We start from the raw sequence: 8,111 nt of genomic DNA on the forward strand, positions 1-8,111 counted from the left end.
TTTCCTGGCTGTTCTGCCTCAAGATGCCGAGGGCTTCACAAGCTGATAATTACCTTCTCCTTTCCACTTGGACGAGTTGCCCTTTCATTGGAAAGGGAAATGACTTCCAGCTCCATGCAGTAAATCCCCCGGCGCCTGCTCTGACCGTGGACACAGTGAGGCCCGTCCATCACTGCGGCCTGGCTCACCTGCTCCTTACTGCTGTGTTAGCTCAGACCCTGGCCCTGCCAGGAGCAGGGGCAGCCCCGTTCCGGGTCCTCCCTCCTCCCCAACTTCCCTCCTTCCTGCTGAGATGAGCCCCCATTTCCCCACGGATCTCCCAGCCTGCTTTGCTGGCTGGCTTCGCTAAGGTTCCCTGACTTTTATAGACATAAGCCAGAGCTAGGTCATTAAGCCTGAAACTTTTTAAATCCCAGAGATTCATTTCAATCTAAGGCCTGCGGCGGGTGGGGAGCAAAGCACAGGTAATCTGGCAGCACAGATTCAGAGCCTGTAAGTTGGAGTTTGAGGCCACCCTGGGAGGACTGGCTAAACTCCAAAGGCCCCCAGAAGCTGAAGTCCAGGACACACACCAACTTCTTACTGAGTACCCCTGTGTAACCAGCTGAGAGCAAGGGCCTGTGGGATGCAAGAGAAGAGTGGAGAGCTTTGCCTCCAAGACCTTTGAGTGCTCGGCAGAGCCCTGCACATAAATAGATGTTGATAAAAGCATAAAAGAATGAATGAGAGAATGAACCTCAACATAGCTCAATATAGCTCAACAGCAGATTTTATAGGCATACTAGAGGTCCGGTGCACGAATTTGTGCACCAGTGGGGTCCCACGGCCTGGCCTACAGGATCGGGCTGAAACCGGATCTCCAACATCCCCCGAAGGGTCCTGGATTGCGAGAGGGCACAGGCCAGGCCGAGGGACCCCACAGGTGCACTATCGGGGTTGGGGAGGGACACTGGAGGTTGGCCAGCTGGGGAGGGACCGCGGGAGGGCTCCAGGGCGTGTCTGACCCATCTTGCTCAGTCCCAATTGGCCAGACCCCAGCAGCAAGCTAACCTACTGGTTGGAGCGTCATTCCCCTGGTGGTCAGTGCATGTCATAGCAACTGGTCTACCAATCAACTGTCTGCCCCCTGGTGGTCAGTGCATGTCACAACAAGCGGTTGAGCAGCCTTAGCATATCATTAGCATATTACACTTTGATTGGTTGAATGGACGACTGGATGACTGGGCACTTAGCATATTAGGCTTTTATTATATAGGATTATATAGGATGTGCAGCTTCCACCAGAAGGTAGCATGGTAGGAAACACACTAATTCTATTAAACTGAGCACCTATTATATGCCTCCACCATTAGACTGATCAGGTCCTGACAAGTGGCTCTAAATCATCTTAATCACTTAACCGTCTGGAGTGGAGGAAAGATGGTGGTGGCCTGAGCTGAGGGAGGCTCTGTCCAGGTGAGCTGGCCTGGGGCCCACAGGCAGAAAGAGGGAGCCCACTGCCCTTGGGCACAGCACACAGGGGAAGCACCCCCAGTAATATGGCCCCACTGTAATATGGCCCCACTGCAGGCCCCCCTAGTAATATGGCCCCACTGACCCAGGTGCTCCTTCACAGAGGAAATCAAAGCAGGATGGGTGGCAGGTTTTAAATGTCCCCGCTTGGTTCTTTCCTAATAGACAACGGCTGAAATGTGAGGTGAGGGCCAGAAACTGTCCCCACCCCCACTGCACAGAGTGATGGCCAAACCAGGGAGTCCTCAGTGTCAAGGCGTGTTGACACAGGCCGCCCACCTGCAGCTATGAAATCATCCACACCCCTAAGCAGTGTGCGCCTCCTTGGCTGTGAATCCATCCCCAGAGTCCATGGGGAAGGCCCCATGGGAAAGTAAGGACGCACATCCTCCGTGGGCTCATTTGCAACCTGGTTCCAGGACTCCCTCTCCCTTTTCCCCAATTAGGGCACCAATGCCCTTGCATCTAGCCCTGGAGGGTGGGGGCCTGGGAGAGTGAAACCACCTCCTCCCAGCCTCTTTCCTCCCAGAGCACAGAGCAGCTCCTGACCACTGCAGCACCTGTGCTCATTCGATCCCGACGTTATGCTAAAATTCAGCTGTTCTAGCTCACTGTCCTCACCTGTTCGGTGAAGGCTTGAACTAAATAAAGGTTCCTCCCAGATCTTAAATCCACGAATTTTATGTCAGAGTGATGGAGTGATACTACAACAAATTCGCCCACAGAGAGTTACCATAATTTTTTTTTCATTACCGTTTTTTCTCTGCTGCTTCCAATCCCAGGAGGCATTGTGCGTTCGCTGGTGCTGGTTTCCATCCCTGCTCTGCCACTGTGTCACCTTGGGCAGGTTACCTGCCGGCTCTGAGGCTCTGTCTCCTAGGAAAAGGGGGTTGAAGTTAGCTGACTCACAATGTCATTCCAAAGATCAAATGAGATCATGTCTGCAGAGCACCCGGTTCAGGAGGGACTCAGGAGACGCTCAGCAAATGTTAATTCTCTCTGGTTCCTCCCGAATTCCCTGCTCATAAAGAAATCCGCACAGGAACATTCCCACCCCACCCCGCCCCAGGCCTTTTGCTGTGGGAATAGGGTTTCCTCCCTCCCATCCACGCCCTTCCCTGACAAACAGGGGTGGTTCCAGCCAGCTTGCGCCAGCATGTGAGAGCTCACTGTGCTCATTTCTTCCCAACTCTGCATCCTGATATCGGCCACGGCGGTCTTGACACTACAGGACTCAGCAATGCTACGAGTCAAAGCGTCCATCCCCCAGGCCGGTTCACCAGCATGCCCCTGCTGGCGGGCTACCCTTCTCCACCGTCCTACTCACCCAGGCCCGCCCAGAGCCCACGAGGGAGGCAGGAGGCTGGACACCGTGGGGAATGTTGGGCGCAAAGCCCGCTTCCTCCATACTAAGCAGAGCTTTTTAACTGGTTGCGTGGGGCCAGTCCCAGCCCACTGATAGCCAGATGCCATTGATTTTCTAACAAGAGGCAAAACCAGCAGAAAGAACGTGGACTCAGAGGCCAGTCGACCCTTTATTGGATCAGATGAACCCAATTGAAAAACAACTGCCAAAAAGCTCTGGCTCAGACAGCATAATAGGGGCTGTTTCTGAAACACCACCACTTCGTGGTTTAAGCATACAAAATTGATGGGTTCTTTTCTCTCCTTGAACTGAAAAGAAAATTTTCTAAAGATTTTAAAGCAGATGCATTATATGTAAAGAAAAGGCAAAAAAAATTAGAGGCCACAGATTGTTCATAATAATACATATACTTCTTTGGCCCTTAAGGTTCATCAGGCCTGGTTTTAAGCACTTGACATATGTTAACTTATTAAATCCTCACAGTCAACCTGTGAGATATACACTAGCATTAACCCATTTTGTAGATAAGGAAACTGAGGCAAAGAGAGGAACTCTCTGAACTCAAGATACACAGCCTTCGACAAGGTAGCCCCTGGTAGACATTTGCTGAGGCATTTGCTGAGGTGGAGGAGGGGTGAGAAGGGGGTCCTGGCATGCTCATGCCCTCCCTACATTGTTCCTCCTCTCTGACCATCTCCTCTGCCTGGACCACCCACCTCCTCTTCGATCTGGCAAACTCCTGCTTATCCTTTCCATTCTCGTAAGCTGTGGGGGAAGGAGGTTTGCCTCTCCTCTCTTGGCCTTCTTCCCATCCAACCTACCCCCTCCCTGAAGAAGAGATTAATATCACGTTAGCCCAACAATGGAATTCTAGGAAATGCTGTTGGTGGTAAGAGGAGAAAGGCCTGCTTGTCTCCCAGTGCTACTAGAAGGCTCTGGAACCTCTAAGATTCCTGTGGGGCTGTACAAGACTCAGGCTTCTGGGCAGGACTCCCAAGAAGCGTGTGACCCTAGAAGAGATGGCAAAAAGAAAGAAACGATGAGATGAAAGGGAGATCGGAACACCCACAGGAGGGATCTGGGAGACTAACCTGTGTCTCTGTGAGAACAATGGGAAAACAGTTTGCATGGACGCCCCCGAATTCTGAGTGCAGGCTTCATCAGTGAGGACAAAACTCACAGATGCCATGGGCAAGCCTGAGAGCCCACTAACCAATTTAAAGAGTGCAGTGGGATGGAAGGTGCAGTGTGAAAACTGAGAGCATATTTCAAGTTTTATTTACCTAAAAAGCAAAACAAATCATAGGGGATCAAAGAATAAAAAGGAACATAAAACTTTAATAAGCCACCCAAACATTGATTTTTATGTGAATAGGGAAATTAATCTAAAAGTATAAGAAAATGGAAGAATCAATATTCAATGATCATGACTAAAAGCTGCATTTTAAACACTGAGCCACGAGTCAAGAAGACTAGAAATGAATGCCCGTGTTTAGGCTTTTACTTGGTGACTACGTTATTTTCATGAGATTAGAGGTGTCACTTAAAAATCAAATTTTGGAAAAACTGTGTATCAAAACTTCATTGCGACTGTTCCTATAAAGAAAATATGTCCGTTACTCCCTTTCACCTTTTCAATTTTAACATGAACAAATACAACATACATTCATTTGAAAAAAACTAAGTCCCTCGTTAACCTTGCCTGAATCCCCAGGGGACTGGTGACCTTCCAGGTCACTTCTTCATTCATATACACCTACTGTTTTCTACGTAATTGGAATCATACTCCACATATTATTCTGTGACTTCATATCTTAGAAAATCTCCCTGTCGATACATATAGATTGACAGAGGTCCTGTTTGCCATTACGTTGCATTCCCTAATAAAATGTACCCATTCCCTACTGAAGAAGCATTAGATGGTTTCCAGTTCTCTACTAATGCAAACTACTGCCAAGAGCTTGGCCATGTCTGTGCTCGTTTAAGGCTGGCTGAGAGATAGATTCCTAAATGTGGGAGTGCTAGGCCAAAAGGTGTGAGATGGTAGATTCTGCCAAATCTCTTTCCAGTAATGAAGTAGCAATGACTCTCACACTAACAATGCATATAAATTATTGAATCTATAAATAATTGGAGGAAAATCGCCATCTTTACTGTCTTCTCTCATCTAGAATGTCTGTCTGTCTGTTATCTCAAAACTTGTCTCAGATGGATCATGTACCTCTCTTGTCAGCTTATTCCTACACATTCAGACTTCTGAACTTGCTACTAGTTCTAACGGTTTCTCAATTGACATGACTGAATGTTATTTTTAAAATACCTGTGTCATTTCATCTTTTCTTGTATTACTGTGTCAACTGTTTTTCTTTACAGAGCCATCTCCGGAAGCCGTCACTTCTCAGCCTGCTTTCCTCTAACACATGGCACGCAGCACCTTGCACAGGATCACCTGTGTACTGACAGATTCCCATTTGAAAGTCGGCTTCTGGTCACCGCCATGTGTAAGCACATGGAATGTGCCATGGCCTGCGCTGAGCAGTTTCCACTCACTGTGTCATTTAATTCTGGTATCACACCTCTGGAGAGGTTATTATCATTCCCATTTGCCAAGGAGGAAACTGGGGCTCAGAGAAGGAATGTGGCACTCCCAGGTCTGCAGAGCTAATAGTTGAGAAGTTCACATTGCAACCTCAATCAGATTGTCACAAGCCAGCACCCCCACTCTGCTATGGCACCTTCCTAAGGACAAGAACTCATGTTATATTCATCTCCTCGTCCTTTCCTTTAGCACAATGTGCATTGCATCTTAGATCCTTGCCTAATGTCACTCCTTTGTGATGTCAGTTAGCTCAGAAAGGTTCCAAATAATTCCCTAAGCTTGGACAAAACCCATCAGGTCCCTACTTGTGGTCTCCAGTGTATGGAAGATGCATTTGATAACAACACAGGACTGGGGTTTCGGCAACAGAAAAGAACATTCTGGTAGAAGACAGTATCAGACGTCTCACATCCTCTTTGCCTGCCTTTTACTCCATCAGGGCAGCCAGCAGCTCAAGCACCTTTCTTTCCAGCTGTGTATCTCTCTCTCCTACCCCCAGATTTCCCCACCCTTGCTGGTGAGCCACCCATGGCAATGTAGTCAGCCATTCTGAAGCTTGAGCCAGGCGAGAAGAGCAAAGGTTGTAAACCTGCCAGATAAGGACTCCCTCTTAGGGTGGACCACGCTGAGGCACATGCTGGACAGCTCCACAGAGGGTTCCACAAGGCCTGCGTCCACTGTCCACAGCAAGGCCAGCTTGGTGACACACCTTGGGTTGCTTTCCCCACCTTCTCTGTTTCCCTTCGTTCAGTCTCCCACTCCTGTTCCCTTGAATCACTTGCCAAAATCAGCTACCTGCACACAAACTCTTGTTGTGGGCTCTGCTTTCTGAGGCTTCCTAGTCCAAGTGAACAGAGGACGTGGTACAAGTGCCAGCTCATATGGGTGCTGCACACACATGCTCACCTGCACCCCTCGCTCATGTGCGCACATGTACACTACACACGTCAATTGGGATCAATCAGGGTTTGCTTTTTTAAAATCTGCATTAAAGAAGTCAACTGTAGTCAAGGAAAATGAAGCATTTGTCCTTTCAGCCTCATCAGGGCTCACATTTAGATGCCATTATTCCTTACACTACAATAGATTACATCAATTAAAAACCAGAGTCTACTTACCTAATATCATTAGAGCCCATGCTACGCTCATTTAAAAACAATCTTTTTTAAAATTTTGTCTATCTGTGCCCAACCCCCAGCTCTGTCTCTTCACACCTATAGGAGGCAAGAAAGCTCAAGGTCAAAGAACTAGTCTTGGGTTTGGTGATTGACAATATAGTACATCTTACTAATGGTAAAGAGTGTTCAACTGCAGAGACAGAGCGATGGTCAGGCTCTGTCTGACTTGTAGTATGACCCTAGCGACCCTCATAATTTCTCTGAGCCTCAGTTTCCCCATCTGTAAAATGAGGAACAGCCTAGAATTCAGATTTTGTACAAATTCACAATCATTTCCCCAGTTACTCAGAATATCAATATGTATCTGTGTTTGGGAGAAGGATGGGGGATTTAACATGGACAAGGCACTGAACTATCCATGACTTCATCACAGCCCTTATTTCATTTAATGTTCACAGCAGCTACATTCTTCTCTCCATTTTATAATGTGGCCACTGAAACTCAGAGGTCAAGTAACACTCTCAAAGTCGATCAGACGGTCAATAGCAGCACCAGGACTTAGACTCGTGTCTCTGAGACTAAACCCATTTGCTTCCCACTGCTCCACCCACACCTTCGAGTGTGGGAAACAATAAGGTGCACAGTTCGCTTTCAAAGATTCCTCTGGGTCTCATCTCACCTGCTAGAGTGAAAGCCCCTTAAAGGCCAGGATTCCATGGATGAAACTTCTCACCTTAGCCCATGTATTAGTTTCCTGTGGCTGCTGTAACAAACTGCCACAAACTTGGTGCCTTAACACACGTTTATTCTCTTAACAGTTCTGAGGTCAGAAGCCCAAAGTGTTTTCACTAGCCCAAACCCATGTGTTGACAGGGCCACACTCCCTTCAGAGACACTAACCTCTCCTTTCTTGCCTTCCCCAGCCTCGAGAGCTACATCCCTTGCACTCCTTGGCTCATAGCCCCTTCATCTCCAAAGCCAGTATCTTCTCTCTGACTCTAACTCTGGCTCCCTCTGCTTCTGGCATATGGCCTTCTCCTCTTCTGCCTGTAGCCAAGTCTCCCTATCTCTTCTAAGGAAATTTTGGATTATGATTAGAGGCTACCTGGATAATCCAACATAAATCTACCCATTTTAAGAACCTTAACTTAATCATACCTGCAAAATCCCTTTTTCCATATAAGGTAACCTTCACAGTTCCCAGGGATTAAGGGGACCATTATTCAGCCTGCCACAGCCCAGTTCAGACAAATCCTTATGACTTTTTGAAGCCAAACAAAGCCAACCAACTTTGAGCTGCTCTAGAAAATTAACTCAGAAAACAACTAAATAATCAGCCTAGTCAGTCATGCACACTTTAGACCTGAGGAAAGGAGGCCAACCCACAATATACTCATGAAATCAGCAAAGTGCAAAGACATCCCAGACACCTCAGCTGGCCTTGCTACACCTGCCTGCTCGCCCCGGGTGCTCAGGGTCCTCCCATTCCAATGCTCTCCTTCCTCGCCTGCATAGT

Source organism: Eptesicus fuscus, chromosome 18, assembly GCF_027574615.1.
Source record: "Eptesicus fuscus isolate TK198812 chromosome 18, DD_ASM_mEF_20220401, whole genome shotgun sequence".
NCBI lineage: Eukaryota > Metazoa > Chordata > Mammalia > Chiroptera > Vespertilionidae > Eptesicus > Eptesicus fuscus.